At 45.1% G+C, this 14,349-nt stretch overlaps 1 long non-coding RNA gene across 1 annotated transcript in view; it reads right to left on the reverse strand.

Moving 5' to 3' along the window:
* LOC109285168 (uncharacterized) overlaps positions 1-14,349 on the reverse strand; it is a 57,019-nt gene that overhangs the window by 21,149 nt on the left and 21,521 nt on the right. Inside the window, exon 2 of the long non-coding RNA XR_002092819.2 lies at positions 11,911-11,973. This is a non-coding gene — a long non-coding RNA (uncharacterized LOC109285168). The remainder of the gene's footprint in view (positions 1-11,910; positions 11,974-14,349) is intronic.

The raw sequence follows: 14,349 nt of genomic DNA on the forward strand, positions 1-14,349 counted from the left end.
GGGTCCTGAGCTCATCATCTTATTTTGTCAAAGTCTATGCCTAAAAATGACCTAACACCTTTCTTAATTTAAAACAATGGTGACAGTGCCATTCAATGAACATAATGAGAACTGATTTCCAATTTCTCATCCTCTGTATTTTTTCCTGGATGGTTTTAGGATCTGCACAAGCATGTCATCACTATAGAACTCCAAGGGATCAAGACCAAGAGCATACTTACACAATATACCAAAATGAGTCAAAACAGGATTTATCATATTAATAAGTAGCAGCTAAGATATGGTTTTAAAACACTACATACTATGCTATATATTAGCTACTTGTTTATCTATTAACACTAGTCAATAGTCAAAGGGGCAGCAGTGTGACCTAAAAATAGCTTTTAAACACCTTTCCCCCCCCCCCCTTTGGTTTTCTGCATGCATGTTTCAAAATGCATATCTGTATATGACAAAATACACTACCTCAGTTATAAATATTATCTCAGGTCATGTCTCCACATGCATATTAAATGTGATGCAATAAACTCTGGTGCATACCATGACAGAGTTTATTGCTCCTGGGTGCCATGTCTATACATGCACCCAGGATCACAGCATTTTGAGCTGGGTCAGAGTAGCCCTGGCTGGCAGGGGGCCCTGGGGGTCAGGCTACCAGTCTGGGGCTGCTCTGACCCAGGTTGATGTGCTGTGGAGGGGCTGTCTGGGGTATAAGGGTGTTCCAGTGCAAGCTTAGCCCCGCACTGAAGCACCAGTCAGCCGCATCAGCGTCTACTTGTGTGCTGCTTCAGAGTAAAAATCTCTGCAGCATGATAGTATTGTATTTAAAAGCAGTGCCCTGTCACAGAATTTAATTTACTTCAGCCTAACATCTCTATATGAGTAGATGTTGAAACATTTACTGCAGAGCTAGTAAACTCTGCAGGAAATGTCTCATGTACATGCACCCCCAGTGCAACAACCCATCAGCATCATCTTGTCACTTAAATTTCTTCCTTTTTCTTTCATTTTGTAGGCATGCATCAAAACCCTGTCACATGGAGAATTTAGTACATGTTTAATCTGTGCAGTATTAAAGGGTGTTTATACATGTGCTCCAGGAGGTGTTAAAGTGCTTCAATTAAGTGGCTCCTTGAGCCACTCGAATTAAAGCACCTGGAGCACCATGTATAATCCGCATCCCCACACTGAAAAATGGCAGCGGGGCCACCTTAAAATGCTCCCAAAGCCATTTTTCAGCATAGGGATGCTGATACATATGATACTGGAGTCTACTGGAGCATGGCAATTACCACACTCCAGCAGACTCGATTAATTGAGATTGCTGTGACTGATGGCTAGAAAATGGTATTTAGAGGTTTGCTTTTGGAAACTGGCTTTTGTCACAACCCAAGGGTGTGATTTGGTGTGTGTGCGCTTCGGCACTGCTAAATTATTTCCCGCCACTCGGAGCTTTCTTTGCAGGATGCATTTCTTAGTTGCAAAGAGAAATGCACAGTGCAAAGGAGTTCCCGCCACCTGCATGCAAATTTGTGTCCCACTATTGGCCAGTTCTAAATTATTCCCACATGGCGGCTAGTGATTGGCTTGCTAGCCGTATAAGAGGCTTGAGCAGTTTCCGCCCAAGTTGGAGGACTCCACGACTATCAGGAGGAGGAGAACTTCATGTCTTGTGAAGATCTCCAAGCGCTGCGGAGCCTATTGGACCCAGCATGTACCTTGAGAAGGCTATAGGGGTCTGATCAACCTCTGGCCTCTCCCCGTCGCCGAACGATCCCTCGACGAACCCCTTCCCTGCGCGCAAGTTCCACGAAGCCTAGCAAACTTCGTGTGAGTGTATCCAGAGCTGTTCTCCGAGTTGTTTTCTTCGGTTGACACGACGGGCTCGCATGTTTAGAGCCTTCAACCGGATTGGGCTAGAGGTTCGCGTGGAAGGAACTCTTGTCCGCTTCTCTTCTTTTCTGTCTGTAACTGCAACTCAAGCAAGTTTTCCTGCCTGCACCGCGACCATCTTCGGTGTAATTAAAATAATCTTTAATCAACCGCTAAGCTTCCGTGCCTAATTCTAGTCCGCCGGCCTGCATTCCCCGACCCGCGTGCCAGGGCTGCTGGCCACAGCCCGCCGTGCGCCCCCGAGGGCCTCGGACCGCTCCCGGCCCACACAGCTTTTAGGTAAAGTAGATATGAATTAGAATAATGGTCCAGGACAATAGCAAGGGTTAATTAATTTTTTAAAAGCCTGTCTGTGATAAAGTTTCTTCAAGGTTGTCTGTGTCTGCTATAGGCAGGCAGGGAACAGACACTCAGGCTGGGAAATTGAAGGCATGTACCACACTATTCCATAACATGAGATAAGGTGGGATCATAGTCATAGTGCCCAAGTGCAGAGTCCTTGAGAGTTCTGGTTTTGGGGAAGAGACCAAATTAAGAGAAGACAAGTAAAGCCCAAATTAGGATGTGTGCATGTGATGCATTTGTGAAACAAAGGAATATGTAGATGGGACAGAACATGGACAGTATGTAGATTGGTCTCTCTGTGTTCATCAATGGCCATAAATGAAGTGTCATCAAAGGGATTTCAAAGCAACAAAGGGCCCTGAGAGGGCATACCACCAGCCCATCTCACCCACCCCACTGGGGGTGGGGGGAGCGGGCCTCAGCCTCCAACCTCCAGACTGCTGACATCTGACAAGATGTCTGACAGATTCTCAAGAGAGAACCTCAGAGTGAATCTTGCATACTGACCAGACATACCTTGACTCTGATGACAGATCTAGAACTAGTAGATATAGAATTGTTTGCATTATTCTTGCTTCTTTGCTATCACTGTGTATCAAGAAAATTTGCCTGTTATCAAATGGAAAGGTCGTGGCCAGTCTGAGGGGTTTGGGTCCACCTGAAACAAGGTATCTGGGTCATAGATCCAGTGCCAACACCTACATGCTGTAATTACAGTGTGTTGGAACAGCCTCAATGAACGTGTATAGGCACCCAAGGTTAGAATGTGTTCTGAGTAGTTGCATGGTAATATTTACTACAATCTCTAACATGTACAGCCCCAAGACTACAACAGAAACTTGAACTAGCTCTACTGTGGTACTAGGACTAGGACTGAATATCAGCTGAGTTTTGGTACAAGCCATGGGACTCTCTGGTGCTACAGATATTTCATAGATTTCATAGACATTAGGGCTGGAAGGGACCTCAGAAGATCATCGAGTCCAGCCCCCCGCCCAAAGGGCAGGACGTCAGCTGGGGTCATAGGATCCCAGCAAGATAAGCATCCAGTTTCATCTTGAAGGTGTTCAATGAAGGCGCTTGAACAACCTCCGGCGGCAGGCTGTTCCAGACCTTGGGGGCTCAGACAGTAAAGAAATTCTTCCTTATGTCCAGCCTGAAACGATCTTGTAGTAGTTTGTGACCATTCGTCCTCGTCATCCCTTGGGGCGCTCTGGTGAACAAACGTTCGCCTAGATACTGGTGATCACCCCTGATAAACTTGTAGGTGGCCGTCAGATCACCCCTGAGCCTGCGCTTTTCCAGGCTAAAGAGCCCCAGGGCTCTCAGCCTGTCATCGTAGGGTCTGCTTCCCTGACCCCTGATCATGCGCGTGGCTCTTCTCTGGACTCTCTCAAGCTTCTCCACATCCTTTTTGAATTGTGGAGCCCAAAACTGGACGCAGTACTCCAGCTGCGGCCTCACTAAGGCCGAGTACAGGGGGAGAATGACGTCCCGGGATTTGCTTGAGAAGCATCTATGGATGCAAGCCAGCGTTTTGGTCGCTTTACTAGCCGCAGCATCGCATTGCAGGCTCATGTTCATCTTGTGGTCAATGATGACCCCCAAGTCTCTTTCTTCCATAGTGCTAACCAACATAGCACTGCAGAGCCTATAAGGATGCTGCGGGTTTTTCTTCCCAAGGTGAAGAACCTTGCATTTATCGGCGTTGAACACCATCAGATTCTCATCCACCCACTTGCTGAGCCTGTCCAGGTCAGCCTGGATCACCTGCCTGTCTTCTGGCGTGGATGCTTTGCCCCAAAGTTTGGTGTCATCGGCAAACTTGGCCAGTCCGCTTCTGACACCAGTGTCCACATCGTTAATGAAGATGTTGAACAGTATGGGTCCAAGCACAGAGCCCTGGGGGACCCCACTGGTCACAGGACACCACGATGAGTGACTTCCATCAATTACTACCCTCTGGGTCCGACCCTGGAGCCAATTTTCCAGCCAGTGGATCGTGGGGGACCCAAGGCGACAATTGGCCAGTTTCTCCAGGAGACGATCATGGGACACCAGATCGAAGGCTTTTTTGAAGTCAAGATATATGACATCAATCTCATCTCCCTTGTCCAGGTGATAGGTCACCTGGTCGTAGAAGGAAATGAGATTGGTCAAGCAAGACCTACCCGCAACAAACCCGTGCTGGCTTAAGATGTTGGCGTTGGCCAGTCCATTAAGGATGGCCTCCTTAATAAACTTTTCTAAGATCTTCCCCGGGATAGAAGTCAGGCTGATGGGCCTATAGTTAGCTGGATCCACTTTCCTCCCTTTCTTGAAGATAGGCACCACGTTGGCCTTCTTCCAGTCTTCGGGCACTACACCAGAGCACCAAGAGTTTTCAAAGATCCGCGCTAGAGGCTGGGCTATGATGCTCGCCAGCTCCTTGAGTACCCTGGGGTGAAGATTGTCAGGGCCGGCTGACTTGAAGGTATCCAGCTTCTCAAGATGTTCTTTCACAAAGTCAGCATGGAGTCCCACCAGGTCTCCGTGATCACTATGACATCGTAATTGTTTGCACTGAGCAGGAGGATGAGCTCCTCCTGCTTATTCCCCAAGCTCCTGGCATTTGTGTACAGGCAGGCAAGCGCCCCCTGGGGGGCTCCTTCCTTGCCCACAGATTTTACCAGGGCTGGGGCTGGGGCGGGCTCCCTTGAGTGCCATGATCCGCTGGCTTTACAAGATTTGCTCAGCGGGCCAGCAGTGGCGGTCGTGCCCCCGTCCCCCAGCGGGCTTAGTTTAAAGCCCGGTGGAGCAGGTCAGCCAGTCTGGCTGAGAAGAGCCTCCTCCCTAGGGGAGAGAGGTGGAGACCATCTCTTCCCAGCAGCTCGCTGCCTCTCTCGCCAAAGAGCGGGCTGTGGTCATGAAAGCCAAAGCCTTCCTGACGACACCAGCACCGCAGTCTTTGGTTGACCACATAGATCCTCCTGTCCCTTCTCAGCCCATAGCCTGAGACTGGGAGGATCGATGAGAACATCACCTGTGCCCCCAGACCCTTAAGCCCCGCTCCCAAATCCCTGTAGCGCCTCATGACCTGGCTGGGAGTGCTCTGAGCCGTGTCATTGGTGCCCACATGAATAAGGAGCATGGGATAGCGGTCTGTGGGTTTGAGGAGCTTGGGGATCCTCTCCACAATGTCCCGGATGCGGGCCCCTGGGAAGCAGCAGACTTGCCGGGCTAAGGGGTCAGGGTGGCAGATTGGCTCCTCCGTCCCCCTCAGGAGGGAGTCTCCCACAACAAACACCTTACGTTTTGTCTTGGGGAGAGCAGGGGTGGGAGTTGCAGTTGGGCTCATGTTGCCTGTGGGGGCCGGCAACTCAGCAGGCTCTGCTGGGGCAGCAAGATTTGCATACCTGTTGCTCAGTTGTGGCAGGGGTGGGGCCTTGGTGCAGCGGGCCTTAGGGCCCTTGACCACCTTGGTCCATGCCCCTGGCTGGACACAGCAGGAGGTCCCAGAGTCCTCCTCTGGCCTGGAGGGAGACTGTGATCTACCCTCTGCCTCCCGGGGGAGAAGGGCCTGGCAGTAGGAGTCTATCTCCTGCTCGCAGTCCCTGATGGCACGCAGTCTGTGGACTGTGGCCTGGAGCTCCTCCAGCTGGCATGCCAGAGACCCCAAAAGGGAGCAGACCCCGCAAGGGGAGGTCGCCATGCTCCCAGGCCCCAGAGCCTGAAAAAGGGACAGGCAGCCCCCGCAGCCGAGAGCCAGGGGCTCCGTCTGCGTGGAGCCCGGAACCAGGGGCTCCTTCTGGGTGGTTGTCTCTGAGGTGCCAGGGGGGGGGGCCGCGGAGCCCGAGGGGACCCTCGGGGTGCAGCGCATGCCCATCCGTGTCATGCCTCTGGTAGGCAGGCTACGGCTGCGACTGTCTACCCTGGGGGGTGCGCAGGCAGGGTCTGGCGCCCTCCCGCACGCCCTCCCGCGCGAACTCCGCGCTAACTCACGCGCCGGCAGAGAAGCGTGCCTGTTTGTGCAGCCTGTTCACGCGGCTCCGGTCGCGTGGCTCCCTGGGGGGCTGGGCCAAGTAGGGGCCTGGGCGGGCCTTGACCCGGCCCGGCTCCACTCAGCTGCCGCCTCCCACACACACACTAAGGGGTTAGCCCCTTCTCTCCACGGGCCCCGCTTACCCCGGCTGCGCTGGGGTCAGCAGGGGGCTCCGCGGCTGCTGGAGGGTTTCTGGGGGGCTTCGGGGGAGCGGGGGCGCAGCGAGCTTTCACCCGCGCGTCTCTCGCCGCTCCCGCATCTAACTGATATCTGGCTTTTAGCTTGATCTTGGATGAATTTGAGAAGTGAAAGATCTAGGATCCTTCCTTCTGAGATGTGGGGCTTTCCTTATGCTTTGTACAGCAGAAGGGTCCCTTGCTGATGTTACAGTTCAGTGAGGACTGCAAGCTGCTCATATTATCTTCATGGAGCAGTCTGAAGCTAGCTGAACACATGCTACTTACTAAGATTTGGAGCTACTCCTTGCACAAAAAAGAGCGTCTCCAGATTCAAACACATTTAGCATGTGTTTTACTTCTCAAACATGTGATCACTCACTTTTTAAATGCATTTAACATATGCTAAGTGTAAGGTGCAACCTGGCCCCCATTACATGGGAGATGTACCTTGGTACACGGGACACTTATAGCACACTAAGTCTGTGGAATTTTATGTAGTATTAATAGTTAGTATCCATAATGAGCAGTCACACAATAAAATTTATAATGATGGACTCATTTTGGCAGCAAGTTACAACTGTGTGAGGGTGGTGAGCTGGAGTCTGAATAGTCATGTTGGGAGTACTCATGCTGCAGACTACATCTCCCAAGTACTCCTACTGCTTTCTCATACCACAGGGCAGTCAGGCTGTCAGTCAGGGGACCTCAGTATGTGTGGAGCCCATGGGAGTGCTGGGGCAGAGGGGAATGGAGCTGATGCTAGAGGCTGGAACCCCCTAGTATTGAAGTGTAGGAGGCTAGTAGTAGCAACTGGCTTCTGCCTCTTGCTCAATGTTATAAGCATTTGCTCAATGTGTTCTTCGTCCCCAGCTTTGACCACACCATGGGGTGGGGGGGAAGTGCTACCAACAGGCAGCAAATGGGTCAAGGAAATGATATCCTACAGGTAAATTCCCAGTAGAGTGCTGACAGGTAGATAGATCCTCCATGGTTGCGTGGGCTGGGAGAAGTACACCTTAGGATGCTGAACGGCTGCAAGTTGCTTCTAGTATCTCCATAGAGTGGTCAGACAATAACATAGCACGGATTACTTACCAGTCTGGAGATACACCTTGCACAAGACAACATATATTTACAATGATAGGAGCTTACTTTGCCTGTTTTTTCCTGCTTGAACATAAAGATGCTCAGGATTTTAGCACAGTTACCATTCTATAAGTGTCCTGTGTAACAAGGGCCTTACCTAATTAAGCAAATAAATGGGCAAGATCGTAGCAACACACCAGCACAGAAGGAAAAGAGAAATTGAAGACTTTATCACTAAGTAGTAGAAAGAGTGGATTAAGAAGTATGGTTTTGGAAATACTTTTGCTAATTCTTTGTCAAGACTTATATACCTCTGTTTTTTTTCGTTTTTTTCTGGCATGAAATCAGTAGACTTCAGAGGATTTACATTTGAGAGAAATTTGGCCTTTGTTCAAAATTATCCTGAAAAAAAGCTAAAAGATTTCAATTTTTTTTTAGATTTTCTCTTTAGCATTACTATGTATTGGTTGCTTCTATAAAGATATGAAGCAGATGTTAGCAGGCTGCCTTTAAAAAAAAACCCTATCCAATTATGGTTCTAACTAGGAGTTTACACTTCAAAATAAATAAATGAAAAAAAGATACCCCCTTTTTGAGATTCTTACTGTATTAAGTCCCCACTTTTCTAATAGAAATAAGCCATTTGACTAAAAGCCAACACTGATATTACCATATTAATTGTGAATGTGGTTGGTAGAGGTGATTCTAATAATCATGTTACAAGCAAACGATGTGCTATGCCAAACACCTATGATACTTGAGTACACGGGTCATTCAAGTCTTTTCATTGACAATTCAAGGCTGAGTAAACTGACTCAGCTTTAAAAAGTATGTTTTAACTGATATTCTAGCCTGAGGTTTCATTTTTATGAAAAGTGCATATTCTATACTTTTGAAAGACTTCTGGGAGGAAGGAAATGAAAAGCCCAAAACAAAACAAACAAAAGTCACCAAACATATTTTCCATATAATACCACCACAAAAGTCAGATGGTGGCTGTGCACACACATTCAAATGATCTGGAAGACTTCTCCCAGGTTCGTTTTTCTGGTAAAAAGCCTTACCTGGAAACTCCTGAACAAACATTTGAATGGCGAGTCCCTGAGGAGAAGAAAGCTTAAAATGCTGACTTGAGATAGCCCATGCACACATCTCAGTATGGTCTGTAGGCTACCATAGTCTATTTGGAGAGAGATGGTAATAGTGCATAAGACCACCATGTCTGACTGTCTGGCCCAGACTACTCAGAGTCAGCCTGTGTGAACCCCTGCAGTACAATGCGGGGATTGTGGAGAGGGGATATTCGACTCCCTGCTTGGCTTGAGCAGAAGAGGCCAGCTCAAATGACACAAGCACCCTGGGATGCTTGAGAACTGTGCTGTGGCTTCTCTCAGAAGGGAACATGGACAGACATTTATTCTCCAAGGAGAAACTGTCCTAGGAGTGATTAAATCTGGTTGTTCCCAAGTTATTTTTCTCCTGGAGTGACTATGTTTTGTTCTGAGAGAAAAAAAAAATTGTAAACACTTATACACTCATAGCAGCAACTCTCCCAGTAGAAACTAAATGTCTGCAGGTGGAATTAGGAATCCTTCTTCAACTTTTCTTGTCTAAACCTTAAACAAGAGGCTGGATTGTCCATTCCCCTTTGGGCCGCCAGTGTCTGGAAATGGTCAAGAGAAGTTCTTTGTCATCAGAAGGTAACTTACTATAAGAGGAGAAGTCATAGAAAAGGAGAGATTTTCTGCCTAATTTTCAGTTAGGGTAAAGTCCCCATTTTTCTCCCTTTGACTGTAACTCATGCTAGATCCAGGAAACTCTAGATGAGAAGGTGGCAGCCAGTTCTACAGGACATTTTTTGACTAAGATTCCCTTGGGTGGGGTAGGCAGACAAGGTTCCTTCAGTGAATCTGATATCTTTTATTAGACAAACCCAAATAGTTGGAAAATAATTATTAAGCAAGCTTTCGGGTAAGCACCTTTCCCCCAAGCTGTCAAAAATCACTGCTTAAATATAGTACTACTGCCACTGACTTGACAAGGTTCATCTCTGCACTGGGCCAATGCAAGGTGCATGCAGCCCTTCACTTGAACACTTTAGAAATGGGATGTTAATGGTGTATGGGCTGTGTGCTGAAATTATTTTATTTAATCCTTCCCCATCTAGTGCAGCAGTCCTTGTTTAAATTGCTTGTGAATCTCTTCATTGAGTTTCAGACTCTAGGTTGTATAAAAACTTTATGCCTTCATCCCTTGGCAAATATTCTGTTCAAGACCATTTTGAAAATCCAAATGTAAAGTTGTGTGTCAAGTAATTTTACTGAAAACAAATTAGAAAAAAAGAACCCTTCATATCTCACATTCATATTCATAGGCAGATATTTTATAATCTCAGCTCAGAGTATTAAAATCAATTTTCAGGGGTTTTTTTTTGGGGGGGGGCAAGGGGGAGGTTGAGGACAAAGTAATCTGTCAGTGAAACAGAAAGAGGCAACATACAAACTTCTACAACACTCTGAGGAAGGAGAAGTGACCCGACACTGAAAATGTTAATGATAATGATAAAGGTAATAATACACAATGAATGCCTCATAACCCTTAACATAACCCCTGCACTTAATTCAGCTGTTCTTGTCTCACCCACTTTCTGCTACACACTTGTTCAAGAGTTATGTTATCTTGCCTTATAACTTTGACCTCTGAAGGTGAGGGGCACACAGTCAATCAATTCTTCATACTTTAGAGTTACCTACAGGACTTTATTCTACTGTACTATTGTATTTTATGTCTGAAAACGTCTTTGAATATTGTGAACACCCCTTTCATATCCAAAACTACTGTGAAATGCACAAAAATGCTTGTGTGTTTATATTGAAACCACGGTTTTATTTTGTTTGCTTTGAGGGAAAATAAGAAGTCATACTAAAATACCAGTGTGTTTCATTTGTGTATAACAAACTTTGTCACAGTGACAAAAATATTTATATATCTGAAGATGGAGTTTTGAGGAGGGGGGAGGGGGAAGAATGACCTTTTATCCTTAATTCACTCTCACAAATCATTCTCTGTGTTACTAAAGCTATGTATAATGAATGAGAGGAAAAGAAGAGCTACCTTTTCTTTTTAATTTAGCGGGTTCCTAAAAAAAAGTTTTATTTAGGATAAGTCTTTATTTCTATGGTGGACATGGTTCTGCTTAATTTCAACCATAAGAGTTAGTCAATTTAAAGTAATTGTAACTTTGCCAAACCTTTACTGCAGGACAGATACCCAATTACCTAATCTCAATAAATGGAGATTAAATATTAGCTACTGCAAATACAGAAACTCTTCCACAAACAACAATGTATTTATGAACTTTGGTTTCCCCATCTTCCAAAAGATGAACATTGTAACACATGCTATTCCTGGAACACAAAATGTGCAGAATCCAGTGATGTTTTAGGAGTGTTGATTATAGCTGTATTGGTCTAAGGATACAGTTGAGTTTGGCTTCTTTCTTCTTCATGTTGTGTCCTCCCTCCTCAATTTACCTGCCTCACACCCATTAACTCCTACCCCCTCTGATCTTACCTGATATGCATTTGCATTTTTACAGACCTGCATTTTGCATATTGGCTTAAGTTTGGACTCCACCCAAAAGAGTAAACAAACACCAGCAGACTCTCCCTATGCCCAAAGAGGGCTGCTTGTGCCCAAAAGCTTCTAAAGAACAATTTTCCAACTATTTAGCTGGTCTAATAAAAGATATCACATTGACCCAAAAAACCTTGTCTGCTGGAATCTAGTGAAGGTTTTATTCTAGTCAGTTTCCCTATGTTTAATTTCATGAAGTTCCATTCCCTTCCTTTGGATCTGTTTATGCACCACAGGCAATTTTGCCCCCTGCCTATAGTTCTCTGAGAAAGTATAAGAAATAAAATATTTGAACAAAGAAATTAAAATACAAACAAATCAAATCATTGAACAATCTAGGGAAAAGCCAACTTGCTTGACACAAATACACTATTGAGAATACCTCCTAGAGGCAAATAGTTATCTGTTGGTTAATGCTTAACTTTACCCTACCCTTTGGAAGGTTTTAGTTTTCTTCTTAATTAGGAAACCTATGTGAAAGGATTCACTGACCCTTATGGGAACCTTATAGCTATCAAGCCTTATTTGTACTTTCTATAAACACCTTTTTTTTAGTGTTTGAGCTGCTGCTATGTCTCTGAAAAACAACACAAAACTCCTTACTAGTTGCTGTGTAGTATAAGAAAATGAATTTAATAAAGTTTAGGATGTATGTATGTATTTAAAAATATATATATATTTCCATTTGTTCAAGTTACTCTTAAACAGAGAAGTTCAACTAACACAAAATAGAAGAGTAAGTATACAAACCTGGAGCCTGAGAAGAACTTCCAGACAGAATATGCCTTCCCCAAGGAAAAGAACATTTCTTCACTATAATTTAAATACAAATAAGTGTGAATTAGATTCTTTACCTGAATTGCTTTAACTGTTTGAGAGAGCTTAAGATCCAAACATAGATTTGCGTTTTACAAGCTTTTAGAGCAGTGGTCACCAACCAGTTGATCTCAGACTGGTCAATCATGGGGCCTCTGACAGTCAGTCAATCTCAGTCTGTCAGAGGTTCCATGATTGGGAGTGGCAGGACACATGTGGCTGGGCTGAGCCACGCTCCCTGCTGTCCAGGCTAGGCTGGGTGAGCGGGATCAGAGCCTGGTCTGGGAGGCAGGGGGGCAGGGAAGGGGCAGTAGATCCTGGGGTGCCCTTTACTTACAAAAAGTGATCTTCACCATAAAAATGTTGGTGACCACTGTTTTACAGTCAATTATGGGACACCTTCAAGTTTGGATAAGCCATTTTTTTCCTTGCTTGATATTCCCTGCCTCCTGCTTATATATTCTTCATGACTATCCACTTTCCCAATTGTGTCAATGTTTAAAGTCCAGATCCACAAAGGGATTACTACCTAAATACCTTTCTGGATATGAATACAAGAATGCCCAAAATCTCTCCTATTGAGGTAAAAAGGCTACATCAAATCTTCAGTTCCCAGCAACCAAAACTATGACCATTAATCACTCCCAATTGGTAATTTCTTAGAACAGCTGGTTCCTATTACACCAGGGATAGCACTCCAAGTTGTTTTGGCCCATATAGTTCAATGAATTTTAACAATAAATAAATTAAAAAAAATACAGCCAAGGATATTGTACAGGTGCCAAATTATAATGCATTGGCATGCTGTCTCCAGTCTAAGTGAAAGCATGATAATGTGGTGGGACACACATTTCCCCTGTGTTAAGAGGCAAACAGAATCTTTAGTTCAGAACAGAAGGTCATTGATTTTCCTTTCTCATTTTAAAGGATAATGATGTCCTTCCACATGTGTGTAGAATAAGATTATGCTTAATGATGCCATATTTTCTCTCCATACCCTTTCCCAAAAATCAGCCCTCCAAAACTGGGGTGGGTGTATTAAGGGGGAAGCTGATTTTCTGCCTGAGATAGAAGCACCCTGTTTTGCTTCCTATTCCACAGTGCAACAGTCCTTGAATTATTATTTAGGCAGGTGAGGGGGGTCAGATGGCTCTTTCTTCTTCATTCCACAGGTCTTAATGATCATCTTTCCTTTTTAATAGTCTTGATGTTCCACCAATGAAACTAATTTTTCTTAGATTTTGCTGTATTTTAGCTGCTTCTGCTTTCTCTTTCTATTTCATAGCCTTGGAGATTTTTTAGCTCTTTTAAAAAAAAAAACATAGGTCTAACCATGGAAGCCAGTCTTCAGCAGTAGCTAGGATTTGAGACTTAGGTAAGCAGGAAAGGAAGGATGAGATGGCTAAAGATTAAGCTCTGTCCCTCTTCTATGCAGCAACAACTCTGGGGAAAGAGCTTTTTAATTCATTCTTTCCAAACAAAAAAAAATGTGTATTATATTCAGGGGTGGGTTTTGGGGTTGCTGGGAACTGAAGATTGATGTAGTCTTTTTACCTCAATAGGAGAGATTGGGGGTATCATACTTACAAAGGTATTTAGGCAGTATGCAAAAAAAAGTATGCTATGGCATTGAGATGTTTAACAGGTGCCATCATTTGAGCGACTGTTCTACTAATTAAAGCACATGCATGCTACTGATTCAGAACTGCTACAAGTTCTTTAATAACCAGCGTCCAAATTTAGGGATGCAGTCATACTTATTTAGAAAAACCAAGCACCCTGAGGATTAGGCAGATTTTAAGGAATCTTCCAAAAGTGAAGCAGAATTGTCATACTAACGCAGTCCATTGCTGCATTCAATATATGAATATAACCCAACTTGCTTAGTTTTATAATGAACTACAACTGCAATTCTGAGTAATTTAAAAAACATTCCTAGTATCACTTGTACAATGAAAAAATTCAGTGAGCTTGAGAAAAAGAAAAAAGCTATGTGCAAGTTAGCGTAAAAAGTTACTTTTCGGGGATCTGATGTTAACAAATAATTTAGGTGACTATGTCCACAATTATAATACTGAAGCACTCAACTGCCATCTAACTTTGAAGGCACTTACATTTGCAACAGAAAAGTTTCCTAAGCACCTAAAGTTCTACTTCTGTATATACCCAAAGGTACCTCAGTCTGGATGGAAGTTGCTAAGCTGCAGAACATCTCCTATATACACCCATCTAGGGACTATAAACTGTGCGGGCCGGGCCCCGAGCCCGCCCTCGTCGCCATGCACGGTGGTGCCTCCAATCCCATTCTGGCCGCCATGGGCAAGCTGGGGGTGAGCCGGGGTCATACCGGACCCGTCTCCAGTGCACGCGGGC

The sequence above is a fragment of the Alligator mississippiensis genome, chromosome 2 (assembly GCF_030867095.1).
Source record: "Alligator mississippiensis isolate rAllMis1 chromosome 2, rAllMis1, whole genome shotgun sequence".
NCBI classification, from domain to species: Eukaryota; Metazoa; Chordata; order Crocodylia; family Alligatoridae; genus Alligator; species Alligator mississippiensis.